General features: G+C 43.3%; 1 protein-coding gene across 19 annotated transcripts in view; it reads right to left on the bottom strand.

Annotated features, from left to right (window-relative positions):
• Positions 1-5,286, bottom strand: part of CXXC4 (CXXC finger protein 4) — a 135,879-nt gene extending 130,593 nt beyond the window's left edge. For all 19 annotated transcript variants that reach the window (XR_010083632.1, XR_010083634.1, XR_010083635.1 and 16 more), the window contains exon 1: positions 4,709-5,286. The gene's annotated coding sequence lies outside the window, so the exon portion shown is untranslated. The remainder of the gene's footprint in view (positions 1-4,708) is intronic.
• Positions 5,287-14,697: the final 9,411 nt, after the last annotated feature.

The raw sequence follows: 14,697 nt of genomic DNA, 5'->3' as shown, positions 1-14,697 counted from the left end.
TTTTTTTTGTAAGCTACTTTAGCTGTTTTATAGGCACTGTGTTTCTGACAGAGGGCTAAGCAAAATGGGGTTTTCCTCCCTCTTCCCCCATGCTCCAGCCCATGCAGCAGTTCCACTATGTCTAGATTTTGCCACTACAAAAAACTCCACTTCTGGGGTTTGGTTTTTTGGGTGAGGCTTTTTTTAGGAGGGGGGAGCTTTTTCAGTCTTTTACAGCAGGGAAAAGAAACAACTCAATGAATCAGTACTCTATTTTACTGCATTGGATTAAGACAATATCCTTAGGATACCACTATTAATTAATGATCCAATCCTTATAGCTTCTCCACAGTAGGATAAAAGTTGGCAGAACACAGAAGCTCCAGATGGAGGAAAACTTCTGCATCAGATAAAGCTTTATAGAGTGACAAGCCCCTGCCACTCATGTTTAGGGCCACAGACATAAGCTGCTTGTTATACTGCAAATCAGCTAAAAATACCCTAAATACAAACATTTTTATTCTCAAAACCACCTGTTACATCAGAGGCATTCAGAAGATTCTGATATGTGTGTAGGAAGCACTTTTTTTTAATGAAAGAAGAAGCTTATAGCAGTAAAAAACAAGAGGGAAAAGGATGAACTGTGGCCACATCCTAGCTTCAAATGCATCCCATTAAAAGTTCATGTAATAAAAACTTACATAGCACTGGCAGATCACCTGCAAGCTCACACTGGGTGAAATTTTCAACTGACTGACTTGCCTTTTTTTCCTTTTTTTATCCTGCAAAAGGTGAAATTTATTCTCACTTCTCAGCTTTTTGGGGAAAGTAGTTCATGTGGGTTTGGTGCCAAGTGCACTGTAATAATAACAGCCCTAATCCAGAAGCCACAGGCAGGAGCACAGAGCTCTTTACAAGAGCTCCAGTTCATGGGCAGGTGACCTCTAAGCCAACACCTGAAAGGCTTCTTGAACCAATAAAATTGGCTGCAAAACCTTTCCAAAAGAATTATTTTTAGCAGATTAAAATGAGGGCAATAAAATGCACTACAGACCACGACCAGCAATCCACTCCCGTAGGAGCTGTACCAGCCAAGCCACCACTTTGGCCCTTGCAGCAGCATCACAGGGACGGCTCATCCTGCTCCTTTGAGGTATTCAAACATTTTTGAGTTTTTCTGCATAAGGGCAGCCCTGGGTGAGCCAGGATCTCAACTTACACAGTCAGTTCTAGAATTCACATGCACTGACCCCCCAACACTGAGTCAAACCTAAACCCCCTACTCACATCTCCTGTTCCCAGCTCCCATGATCCTGGTTTACTTGGGCTATGGTAACTACTTAACCCCTCTCCTCAAAGTTACATAATCTTCTGTGCTATTGGAGTGGCCTCCTTTTAACTGATGAAGATTAAGTACTTCATTTTGCTTCTTAAAATCTGTGCTTTGCATCATCTCATGGTTTTAGAATGCCTGGTAGGATTAAACTCAAGATTTTCTCCATTAGGACCACTAAAGCTTTTTCAATTTGAATCTGCATTTTTTGATAAGACAAGAGGATACCATATAAATCACTGGAGTCTGTTATTTTTAAACAGTGCCCCCCACCCCATCTTCAGAAAGGAAAGATAATGTGAATTTTAGATTTTAAACACTGATCTCACTTGAGACCCCTTCTATCCCAGATAGTGATGTTACGCTTGCTGTCTAATTAGAAGAGATGGATTAAGCGATAGATTTATTGCCTACCTTGGAAATTACCATAACCATTATTATAATAGTAATGTCTACATCCTGCAGAATTCAAAAGTGCTTAACCAGATAAAGAAATCCTGATTTCATTGCACACATGTAACAGCACTGGCATCTGGAATGTTTCCAGGCTTAAAAAAAAAAAATCAAGTCAGGATTCAATCTAGCGTGTATTTGTGCTCGGTGTGAAGTACATCTGAGGGGTTCTCACTCTTACGAGTTTTCAGTGTAATTCATAGGTTTAAAAATAAATGTGTACAGAAGAAACAACATCAATCCAACCTCCAGAAAGTAAAAGGAAACGAAAAAAATAACCTTGCTTGAGATGGGTTTAGATAATTTAGGTGCCTAAACCACAACCAGACTCTGAAATTTCTGCTTTAGATATTGTGGAAGTCTGTATGCATCTCTTTAAAAAATGCAGTACTCCCCAAGGGTCTTCTGGAGAGACAGAAGTATTTCAGCCATAGCAGAGATCATGGCTAGATATTAGAAAAAGGTTCTTCACCCAGAGGGTGGTTGGGCACCAAAACAGGCTTCCCAGGGTAGTCACAGCATGCAGCCTGTTTAAGAAGTGTTTGGACAACACACGCAAGCCCATGGTGTGGCTCCTGGGGATGTTCCTGTGCAGAGCCAGGAGCTGGAATCAATAATCCCTGTGGTTCACTTCAGCTTATTCTGTATTGTTGGTGTCCTACATAGACCAAAGCCCAAACAGGGTAACAAAAGTAACAGTGGATAAATACTCACGTGCCCAAAGGTGCCAGATGAGTATAGCCTGTAAAGCAGAGAGAAGCCAGTGCTGGTAGCTACTGTGGTAGGGAAGGGGCACAGCAAGGGTTTCTCACTAACCCCATCATTCTTTATCCTTCAGGCCACAACACAGCTGCAGAACCACCCTTGCCTGCTGTTTTCCTTTTCAAAGCCTGCATATCCATATCATTTCTAAAGATCATTTCAGAGACTTGTTAAGGCAGCAACTATAAAACACCATGCCTTTAGAGCAACAAATCTCGATAACACCAGAGACAGCACAGCCAAGGTGAGGTTAACAGAGCAAGTCCAGGCTGCCTTCACGAGGCTGGGACAACTCTCACCACAAGAGCAATGCCTAAAAGTGACTGGCTGCACCTGGAAGGTGGGTGCTCAACAGGTATCCATTGTAAAGAAGAGGGAGAACCTAGATGTTGCACTCAATCCTCTTAATTCAGAGGAACGTGACAGCGAAGGTGGTTTTTAGCTGATCATGTAAATCAGAGCAGTTTGCAGTTGTAGCTGGTTTTATAGAATCGTGTGCTAAAATCAGTAATTCTTCCTGGCCAGGAGGAAGATTATCATCTGTTGTAAATTATCATACTTCAAAATAGCACATTAATTGCTGTGATAATTTACACCAGCTGAGAATCTCCCCTGGGGACGGTGTTTATTGCTCAGATTTGTGTCTCAGACAATAGTGGTCCCTATCAGGGATGGGGTCCTGTGGTACTTTCATCATACTCATAATAATGGAAAGAGATATAAACCTTCTGTCTTTCCATTTTGGGTAACTAATGCATCAACTAAATTGGATTTAATTGCATAACAGTGAAGTGAAGCCTGGAAGCACTGATGGAAATCACCTTTGAGGGTTTTCTTCTCTTTCCCCCTTGGTTACCTTTTACTGAATGATCATCCATATATTTATAACACTGCAGAAAACACACTTTATGTTTCAGTGCATAAATAGCCAAGCTACATTTTCCCTTTACAAAACAAATTTTAAAATGTGGGTAGGGAGCAGATGAGGAGGGTGCATTGGGGTCAAACTGCTCAGCACTTGAATTTACCCAAATAAATAGTGAAAACATTTTTGGCTCACTTCCTAGAAATATGACCTGTCAGTTGTGTTCAGCTTGATAAGGTCTTTTAAAGCTAAAAGTAGTTGGGTGGGTAAGGCTGGCAACATCCTGCAAAGTTACTTTGGCTTTTCTTTTAAAAGCTGGGCCTTGTGAAACATTCTTTATTAATGCAGTAAATGTTTAACAGAAAAAAAAAAAGATTTGCAACCCAAATAGCCAACCTACAGTGGTCACAGGTACCCCAAGAAAAATGCACTGGAGGGGATTGCCAGGCTGCCTCTTCATGTATCCTTCTCTCTGGGTCAAGATGGCCACACTTGGCCTGGCTGTAGCCTGGGGCAGGAGCTGCTCAGGGAGAGATGCTGGCAGGGCTGGCAACTCTCACAGACCCCTTTCAGATCCCAGGCACCAGAGCAGGGGCTGCCCCACGCTTTTAGTCACACTAAGTCCAACACAGGATTCTTTCTGTAACCAGTTCACCTGTCCCCAAGCTGGAGAACACTGGAAGGTTTGCAGGAGCTCTTTTGGTCACTGCCTGGCCCCTTTTCCCCTCTCCTAATGCAAACAGGCTCTTAACGATCTAAACAGTAGCTCGGAAACGTTTGGGGCAAATGCATTCCCAGCGGCTGGCAGAGCTCTCACTGCCTGCCAGGCAGCTGTGGGGAGCAGGGAAAGGAGCCAGGTGGGGCTCCCGAGGATGGTCAGCATCTCCAACTTTTAAAGATCTCCAGCTTTTCTGGAGTGACGGAGCTGCTTTTCCAATAAGCCGTGCAGGCTGGACTTGGTCAGCCTGCATGCTGCAACCTGCAACCTTGCATGCTGGCAACCAGCCCTCTCCAGAGACAGAACTTCCATCTGTGTTGTGTGTTCCCATTTCTGCCACACTCCTGGATACCAAGAGCAAAGCTGCTGCCTAGCAAAGTGGTGTTACTCAGCCTCAGCACAGCATTTGGACACAGCCCTAACCCAGCACTGTTACCAGTCTAAACTCTGATGTCCGTATTTGGAATAAAACCTCGTTGCACAAAATTTAAAAAAAAAAAAAAAAATCAGAGGAAGTTTGAGGCATGCTATAAAATACCTGATCTCAAGATAATCTCCTCCCAAATTCAGAAAGACAGTAGCAGCCAATTTGACTCACCCTCAGTTCTCTTCATTACCGTGGTAAAAAGCGGTCCTCATCCCCTCAGCATCTGGAAGATTTATTCTTGCGGCAGGCTGGGGGAGAAGACCCCACGAGGCAGTGTTCACTATTCCCATCTCTGTAAAAAACAACGTTTCATTTGGAAAACACACTGCATAGGACCTTTGCTTTTAAAAAATTCAAGGCAAACAAATTAGCCAGCACCCCTAAGTGGGTAATTGTCTCCAGAGACATCAACTACCCCAGAATGGCTGATGTAAAATTGTTAGCGTAGGAAAACATATAACCACACAGAGGCGATCATATGCGGTTCTTTATTCAAGCGCGAGGGACACAGGGGTGACGATACACCCAAATCTGATGTCCAAAGGATACAGAGTCGATTCGTGATTTTTATAGTTTAAATTATACACATGTTAACTAACCCCCACCCCTAGATACTGATTATCCTATTCCTTAGTTACTATCTTAAATCATACCTACGCTTCTACCCTGATCCACACTTGATTTGGTTAAAACAATAGCATGGAGCTGTTTACAGAAGCTGACGCTTGTTCCAAGCTAGCTGCATCAAGTTCCAGTTGTACGTTCTCTACTTTCCTCCCCCTACACATTACTCAATCCAGAAATTATATTTTTTAACCCTCCACCAACAAAATCACTTTTAAAATGGGAATGAATATTCATGGGAAGCATTGCACTACATTCACCCACTTGCTACAGAGCAAGCCATTCCATAAATCCTGATTTCATTCCTCTGATGATGATCTGTCACCTTGCACTGCAGGTGACAAGGACTGAGCTGCCCCGGGCCTTTGTTTTCAGGAAGAATCAAGTAATTATTAGAAGTTTCACTTACTGTTTTCAATGCAGCCCAGCCTGACAAGAAAACTGGAAATACTGGTGACATTCCAAAGCTTAAAACTCTTAATTTCCAATACCATCTGCACCAGCTGGTGTGATCAACTTCCCCAAAACACAGGCTGAGTTGTTCAGAAATCACATTTTGGGGTATGGGGGCAGGGAAAACAGTAAGGCATTAAATAGATTTCACTCCCAGGAGCCACACCATGGGGTAAAGACAGCACTTCACCCAAAAATACACCTGTTAGGGATCTCCTGCCTCCCTGCCACCAGCAGACTCTTCTAGTTAATCCACGTGACAAGAATGGGCAGTTTCATCTCTTTTCCCTCAGTGCATCACCCAGGGCCCGTGGTGCTTTGCTGTTAGGAATGGCAGATCCTGGATCCCAATGGAGCAGGTACCATCAGTTTTCACTGCTGGAGCAAACAGGATTGAGGCTGATGAGCGATGCAAAAAGGGCAGCAAAAGCATCACCACCTCCCCTGCCCACTTCCAGCTGAGCACGAGGCTGTGGGAGCAGCCATTCCCCCAGGTTTGTGCATGTCTAATAACTAGTGGGCTGTGGCTCTCAGCAAATTGTTCGTCGCAGGCTCTTTATTCCTGCTTGTTGAAGGACAAATGTAATTCTCTATGGAAACAGGTGATCTTGCTCTCAACCTGTTGGTTCAAGTTTGTACTCCCGGCACTGCCTTGGCAAAAAAGCTAGGAGGGAAGGAGGGAAATGGCTCTTAAGCTGCAGAGGCCTTTGATCTGGTCTATTATGTTTTACAAGGCTTTAGAGCTCGAAAAAAGTTAGGGCCTCCACCTCTCATCCACCACTGCCTTGGAAGGCAAAGCAGCAACAAACACAGCTGGACAAACTCCCCCACCCCATCCTATGGGCATCCTTCGGCCTCCTTGGGTTTTTTTAGAATGCACATGGTCAGCCTGGACACACACAGTGGGAATTGGCTCTGGGAAGGCAGGGCAGATGATAACTCTACTCCACCCTGCCATGCAGCATTTCTGGCAGGACACTATCACCCCCTCTGTAGAAGAAGCTTTTGGGGACTGCAAGGGAAGGAAGAGCAGGATGAGGCAGCAGGGCTGCCAACAAGCCTTCCTCTGACTGACTGTTTCTTTGCTGGGGTGGACTTTGCCACCACATGACTTGTCTTGAAGCTTGGTTAAAAGACAGCATGTCTGACCTTTCCCAGGTGCAGCCCATTCATCTCATGGGACTGATGGCAAACTTTAATACAAATTGAAGTGGTTCAGTTAGATACTCTTTATGCATGACAGGGTTTCTCTGTGTGTACTTCTACAACACAAATCTCTTTAAGAAAACTTACTTTCTATTTAGCAGAAAGTTAAAGTACTTTCAAGATACTCCATGGCAGAGAAAAAACCAGAAAAGTATCTTCAAAACAGCCCTGCCTACTGGGAGAGCTATTTGTGCACTTTAGAAAACATGACCTCCTGTAGGCCAGGAGAAATAATATGGTGAGCACATTGCAGCAAAGAGGTCAGAGAATGTGGCTCTTTTCCTTTCCTTTTGTTTGAAACATCCACAAAAGCAGCTGCTCTCTTTCTCACACATTGGTTGTGGTGTGCTCAGCCCACAGGCTTGTTTCAGAGCTGCAGAGGATCCCACCAGGGCCTGCGGGAAACCAAAGCTCCACACCTCTGTGAGCCAGTACCAGAACAACCTGCCTGATGCACACAGCACTGTGTTAGACGCTGCTCCTCAAAGTGTAGAGCTAAGGGATGAGGTTCTCTGCTACACAGAACCATAAAGTCACAATGAGCTTGGAATGTATTATAGTGGCCTCATCAAAAAAAAAAAAACAAAAGCCAACCCTCTACTCTTCTGTACAGGAAAGACAAGGCAAGCCCTTTCCACTCCAGGGAGAAGCTTACACAGAGAAAACTCAGTCTCTAACATGTAACATGTTTACAGAGTTTAATAGAGCTTTGTAGCATGCAAAACCAACCCACCTATGGTCATGTTATAAACACCTACAGAAGCAGATCGGACCAGTCTGATAAAATACTTAAATAATACCCCAGGTTAATTTTAGTGCAATTACAATTTCCTGCAGCAGCTCATTAATGGAGATGTCAGTGACACTTCACTGCACAGTATGTCTTGCAACAGCTCCCGGTGACCCTCACCACCCCTTCTCACACCAGTCTTTGCAGCAGCAGCAAATGTGCACTGAAGCATCCATCTCCCCGCTTTGGATTCCACAAAATAACAAGAAGAGTGTTGCCATGAGGTTTTTCCTGTATGTCAAGTGCTCGTATTGAAAGAGAATGTGCAGCTTCTCTCACGCCTGGTAATGTAAACACTGGCCATGTTTTGATAACTGTCTCTCTTTGTTTACATATTTCTAGATGGGAGGAGAAAGGTGATGGACAGTTAGTTTGACCAGTGGGATTAGGAGGTGGGAATTTAATCCTCCAATGGATGGACATTATAGGAGATGTATATAAGTTACTTCCTAAATAAACTGGAGGAGTTCCTGCCTTCTGCTCTGATCTGCTCACAACCCAGAAAATGTCATCTGAGTCCCTCTCTTATCGTCAGGATCAGCTGCGGCAGGAGAGTATCTGAAAAATGCCTGAGTTCTCTTTTACTTGACAACCTCATGCTAACATTAGTGAGGGTGACTCTTGCTCGGACTGTAACATAAGATGTGAGGTTTAGCAGGGGCAAAGCATGTCCTACAAACAATAAAAATCCCAGCCAGCTGCCAATTAAACTGAGTAATAAAAAAGGGAAAAAAAAATCTCTTTCAGACATTAAGCATATTTGTCCTGCCTCATCAAAAAGTCTTACTGACCTTGGGAAAGAGAAAACATCCCTTTGTGGGGATGTGGCTGTACCTGCCCTGGCTGATTTCCCTGGCAGAGAAACCCTCTTCATGTCCCTAAGCTGCCCGTCCCCAGAAAGGCACCTGTCTGCAGTCAGCCCTGTTTCCTGTGCACTGTGGTGTCTTGATGAGAGTATCCCCTACCCATCAACTCCTTATCTGTGGCCTCGTCTTCCCATGTTGGAGACAACCAGAGCAGCACTCAGTGTTGGCCTAAAGTAACCCATTTGCCTTCTTCCTATTTAATAGTAAGGCAAGGACATATTTCCTGAATGAAGGGCACTGATGTTGAAAGTCTTGCCATACATCCCAGGAAGGAGAGCTGAACTCTGCCCATTTTCCATCTGAATTGCATCCATCAGAGCCAGCTCTGTTGCCTTGGAGGTGGGGATGAGAGTTACTGTTGCTTTGTTTCTGCTTGGTGTCAGTGAAAAGAAAATTCTCATATAAAAAAAAGAACATTCCTTGGAAGTCTTTCCAGTGGATGTAAAAATTTGTTAAACATTTCCATCTGCTGAGGAGTCTGGCCATCAATTTGTCCTTCTAAATTCTTAAGTGGCATTGGTTTTCCAACATTGAAAAATGGGAAATTTTATTTGTGGGAATATTCAAACTAAAAGATATTGCACAGACACGCACACATGGACGCAGGGGGAAAAAAGGGTGGCAAGTAATGCCCAGGCTTGCTCTTGCCAAGTAGTATGAGGGATTTAGGAGTACTCACAAACTCTTTATGAAAATCGCCTTTTAGGCAGACTGACATCACCCAGATGTTTTTAATCACAATGACTCTGGGACTAATTTCTCTGCTTATCTGTCACTGCCCTCCAGCACTGGTTCCTGTTGACTAAATCTGCCTCAGTAACAGAGTATAACTTCGGCTGGAGATACTCCTGGTGATTGGATGTTAAGGCTTCACTGCATTTTCACGTAAGTTAAGAGAAACAAGGGAGAGCAGATCCATAGCATGCTTCCTCGTTTGCCCTGACACGGGTTCAGAGTGCGTTCCTGTCCCTCTCTCCACAAAAGTAGCCCAATGTGTCCTCACAACCCCGCAGGCCAGAAGCCAGTGGCCAGCTCCCAGAGGGGACCAAGACCCGCAGCTTTATGTTGAAGGGCTAGAAGATCATCTTTGGACTCAAGGTCCTCTGCCCTTAGTGGTAGAAATAGTTCATCCCACAAGTAGGAGCCCTTCTCCCTTCCACAGAAACTTCACAGGGATACGTGAGATTCCACAGTCTGAGACCAAGCATGTCATGCCACTCAAGCCAGTGAAGGCATCACCACAGGGCAAGAGAAAGATTATGGACCGAGGCCCCAGCTCCAAAGTGGAACAAAGCAGCTGTACCAGCACAGACTGGTGAAAAAGCAAAAGCAACATGAGTCACTGGCAGCCCAATGTCCCAGCAGCAGCCAACAAGCAGTAGTTTTTCTTCTAAACCCTGAGCAGTTCTCCAAGTTTCAGAGCACTTTAAAGAGCCCTTATGAGTGTGGAGCAGGATTTGGGCTTATTAAATTAAGTGCAATCTATTTTTTGTAAATCTCTGTGAGAACTTCACATCAAAGCCTGGTCTTGGGAGATATTTTCAGTCATTAATTTTCATTGGCCTCACTGGGGAGGTGTATATTGCATACAGTTTAAACTGTTTCTCTGAGCCACTTTAAGAAAGCTACAGGGAAGAAAAGCCTCTCCTTTCCTCACCTACGACCACAGGTGACGCTTCATTTGATGCTCCTATCACATGGGACCTGGGGTAGTCTGTATCTCTGTTTTGGTCCAAGAAGTCCCTTTTTAGGGCAACACTATTACCTTTTATGAGCTTCCCTTTACATATTTAAAGTGACTGTGGTTCTACTAATGGCTATAATTGTTCCAGACACCCATTAATTTTGATTTATTAACTTATTCAATTTCCCATATTGTAGTCTTGCCCACACTGTAAGTAATTTACTGTTTTAATATGGAGGGTCAATACTAATCATATCATCTGTAAGTTGTTTAATTAATAACAATTAGCACCTCCCATCAAGAGCTCATTTTCCTGAATGAGCACTGTTAATGGGATTTTTCAGAATCATTAACTGTACCCACTCCCAACTGACTACTCAACATGTTTCACCAGTAAAGACGCTTTAAGCAGCTACAGCAGCCTGTCATCTCCCATGATTTTTTCAAGAATCTTGTCATATTTACTTTTCTTAAGGCCTTGGCCCTCCAGCTGAATAATATCATGTGCATCTCATTTTCAATGTAATAAAAAAAAGTATCAATACGCTATGTGAGTATAGGAAAAGAGCTTCCAGCATAAACAGCAGCTCAAAAACCAAAGGGTAAATAAGAACTAAAATGGTCTCTCTATAGGCATGTGTGAGTACATACTTTTTTCCTTCTTATGATTTTAAGCTGACTTCTGTTTTTTCTGAGTTCAGCATTATTTTTTAATATCAGCCACTGGCATTACTGTGATGTTTAACAAGGAATGCACAGGTATAACAGTATTCAAGTCCCTCTCATAAAGATGTCTCTAACACCTCATGGTGTAGCCATTTAGTCTTTCATGTCAGCAATAAACACAGAAATTAAAATTCAAATTAGTCAATATCTATTTGCAAACCAAATACTCATCTTCTATCAGTTTTTCACCAGAAAAAAAAATTAAGTCTAGTTTCTGAATTTAAACTGAAATTAACCCCCTAAAACCTTCACATTAATGTGCAGTGACTTACCCAGTGACATAGCAAAGGCAATGAGCTGTAATGCATCAACAGACATGGATTGGTCACACTCATTTTAACATAGGAGCTAAGCAGGAATGGAAAAGAACTAGCAGACAGTGTGTTGGAGACGGGAAAGAAACTCATCTGCACAGTGGTTGGCCAATCCTGGCAGCACATCCTCCTGGGTGCTGAAAGCTTACAGAGGTTTGAAAGAGGCTTAGATGAGCTCCTACAAAAGAAATCCCTCCAGCACCATCATGGAGCACCTTTACTGGGGTAGATTTTGCTGGAAAACCCCACCACAGCTCTGCTTTCCCCTGGGTGCTCACCAGTGCTTTGGCCAGAGGACAAAGCGGAGCCAGAGGCTGCCATACCCCCACCTATTGCTGGGTGTGATTCCCACCAGCAGCCACAGAATCAGAGAATCACAGAATGACTAGGTTGGAAGAGACCCTCAATATCATTGAGTCCAATCCATGTCCTAACACCTCAACCAAACCAAGGCACCAAGTGCCACATCCAGTCTTTTTTTAAACACATCCAGGCATGCTGGCTCCACCACCTCCCTGGGCAGGCCATTCCAGCACTTTATCACTCTCTCTGTGAAAAACCTCTTTCTAATATCCAACTTGTATTTCCCTTGATGCAGCTTGAGACTGTGTCCATGCAGTCTTCCCCTGCATGGCTTTTAAATCCAGAACTGAAGGCAAGGGATCAAAAATCCTGCTGGAAGATGCTACCTGAAGGGCTCAAAAAAGCACTGCTAGCACAAAACTCCCCAGCACAAATGGAGGAAGCAAAATAAAATACTAAATATATGCACAGCAAACTTACACGAGGTGATTATAATACAAGTGATTGTTTCTCATCCAGCTTCCTACTTGATTTCATAAAGAGGAAGGTGTCTGCTAGGTGTAACCAGCCTAAGTCCTTCACAAACCACACACCACTTTTGTTGCCACATTAGCATAAACCCCGACTTTCTGTGTGGTGACCAGAAATGCACACAGGACAGCAGCTCTCGCACTCCCCCTGCCTCCTGAACCACCCCAGGAAATGTGGTTAACCCCACACGAAGTACGGCAACGTGAGCAGTGACATAGCAAACATGACATGGAAAAAAAAGATCAATATTAGTATTTTTTCCCAGATAAAGTAATGCAAAGAGAGGTGAATGAAGAGTTTGAATAGAATGCAGAACCCCACAACAGACCTGAGCCAGGTCTTTCATGCATCCTTCTTCCTTGGGGTCCCTGGCATGGCATTGTCGCTACTCCTCACCACATCCTCACCTTTCCTCCCCTGAAACTGGCTTTGCTGTGGCGGATGCCCATTCCACGTTTTCTCTTTCCAAAAGCAAAGGGAGGCAAGGGTATTTGTATTAATACAAATACAAAGTTTCAGAAAAATACCAGACATGGGGGTTAACGTGTCAAATGCTGTCAAAAAGATATTTACCCCAACATAGCTGGAAAAGGTGTTACAATGCAATCCTTGACAGTCACTTTATCTTAATCTATGTTAAAAATTAAAGACTGTATTAATACAATGTCAGACTAACTTAATAGTTCTCTTTTATCAAGTTGATATGATGGTAGCTAATTATTAAAAGAGTTAATGTATGTCTTGTTATTTAATCTACCATGACTGATAGTGAACTGTGTCAAATACTTATTAGACACTCATTCCCTCTACACCTAGCTGACACTAACACAGCCCACAACTAACCACCCGTGCTCCCCCACTGCACAATCACACTGCCCAATACGAGCCACTAGATATTCTGTGGTCCAAAATGGGAGCCTCGTTCTCCATTTTCCTTATAGTGACATTCCTTCATCCAGTTCAACATCAGCTTTTTCATTAAGGTGGTGGCAGTAACTCAAATACAGATAAGTTTCTTAAGAAACTCTAGGGCTCATCAGGCTGTAGAAAGTTCATTAGAACATTCTTGAAGCTTCATTGCAAGAAGCTGAGCTGGAATCCATTCAGACGTGGCTTTTGGTCACAGCACTGCCAAGGGGGATGTTTTCTTTGACCACAGCAGGTCTTGCACTGCCAAAGTCAGGAGGCAGCTGCCACAGGCTACTGCTCAGAGGAAGCAAATTTCTTCCCCATTCCTGGAAGTGTTCAAGTTCATGTTGGACTGGGTGTTGCGCAGCCTGATCTAGTGGAAAGTGTCTCTGCCCATGGCAGCAGGGTTGGAACTGCGGGGTCTTTACATTCACTTCTAACCCAAACCATTCTATGATCCTGATTGTTGTGCCACACTCTCATTGCCTTTCTGCGCTGCCATTCAGTCCACCCAGCATCAGCATTCGGCTGGACACAAAAAAACCCAAAAGGAAGACACCCACCTACTCTCTTCTTCAGTCAGACCCACCAGCCACTTCTTTTGGGGTTGCTGTCAGGGTCAAACTGAGCCATGAGGTAGGAGCAGCGAATGCTGTTGTACTGGAGCAAGGCAACTGCTCTTGGGACCAGAAAGAGTGGAGGAGGGAGGAGCAAGGTGCAAAGCTCAACATACCTAGTTTGCTTTAGGTCTTCTCAAATGGCTCTTTCACCACTACAAGAACAACTGCCAGCCAAACTGACAAGCAACCTAATACTGCGTTCACTTTAGACATCAAAAAATACACCCTTTCTTGGCAGAAACTTCTCACAATCACCTAAAGCCACCAACAGTGGGGCAATTTCAGACAGGCAAGTGCTCTCTAAACACCTGCATGAGCCATCCCGCTAACTCCCCGGTCTCCTCCATCCCTTTGGCTTTGTTTCAGGGAGCTGAAGGTGGGACAGCAAATGCTTGGCTTCATCACTCCATTATGGAGCTGGCTTCAGCTCGTGTCTGCTTTCGAACCTCCTGGCCAGGGGAGCACGTCTGCAAGCAGCCCTGAAGTTCTGACTGTGTGTGAGCTTGCAAATGGGATTTAGCAAAGCGCCTCTGTGTCTGTTTATACCTCTGGAAAACATCCCAGTGGGCTTTCAGAGGAATCTGAAGGCTAGGAAAATGAATGCTTTGAGTTATTCATACACCATTCTCACTTCTCTGGAGAAGTTTTTGTAAATTCTAGCAAGCTTAGGACAAATCTTCACCCGAGCTTTTGCCCTCTGTATTGTAAGGTGGCCTTACAACATGCCAGGGCATTTTGAAGTTCTTTCTGCTGAGAAAAGTCAAGAGTGAAGCAACCAGGTATTTTATTTTATTTTATTTTATTTTATTTTATTTTATTTTATTTTATTTTATTTTATTTTATTTTATTTTATTTTATTTTATTTTATTTTATTTTATTTTATTTTGTTTTACTTTATTTTATTTTATTTTGTTTTACTTTATTTTATTTTATTTTATTTTATTTTATTTTATTTTATTTCTTAACTTACTTGGAGAAAAGGCAGAAGTCAGAAAGTATAATATTAAAAACCTGTGATAACTTCAGCTCATATACAGTCTCAGGAAAAGGCTTAGTCCCAAAAATGGAAGAAAGTTGTTTCTCTGCTCATAAAGAAGTAAATTGAAAATAGATTAAAATATAGACTGTATAAGA

The sequence above is a fragment of the Prinia subflava genome, chromosome Z, assembly GCF_021018805.1.
Source record: "Prinia subflava isolate CZ2003 ecotype Zambia chromosome Z, Cam_Psub_1.2, whole genome shotgun sequence".
Taxonomy (NCBI): domain Eukaryota; kingdom Metazoa; phylum Chordata; class Aves; order Passeriformes; family Cisticolidae; genus Prinia; species Prinia subflava.
Note: the sequence above shows the minus strand (reverse complement) of the source record. Positions and strands in the feature narration are given on the sequence as shown.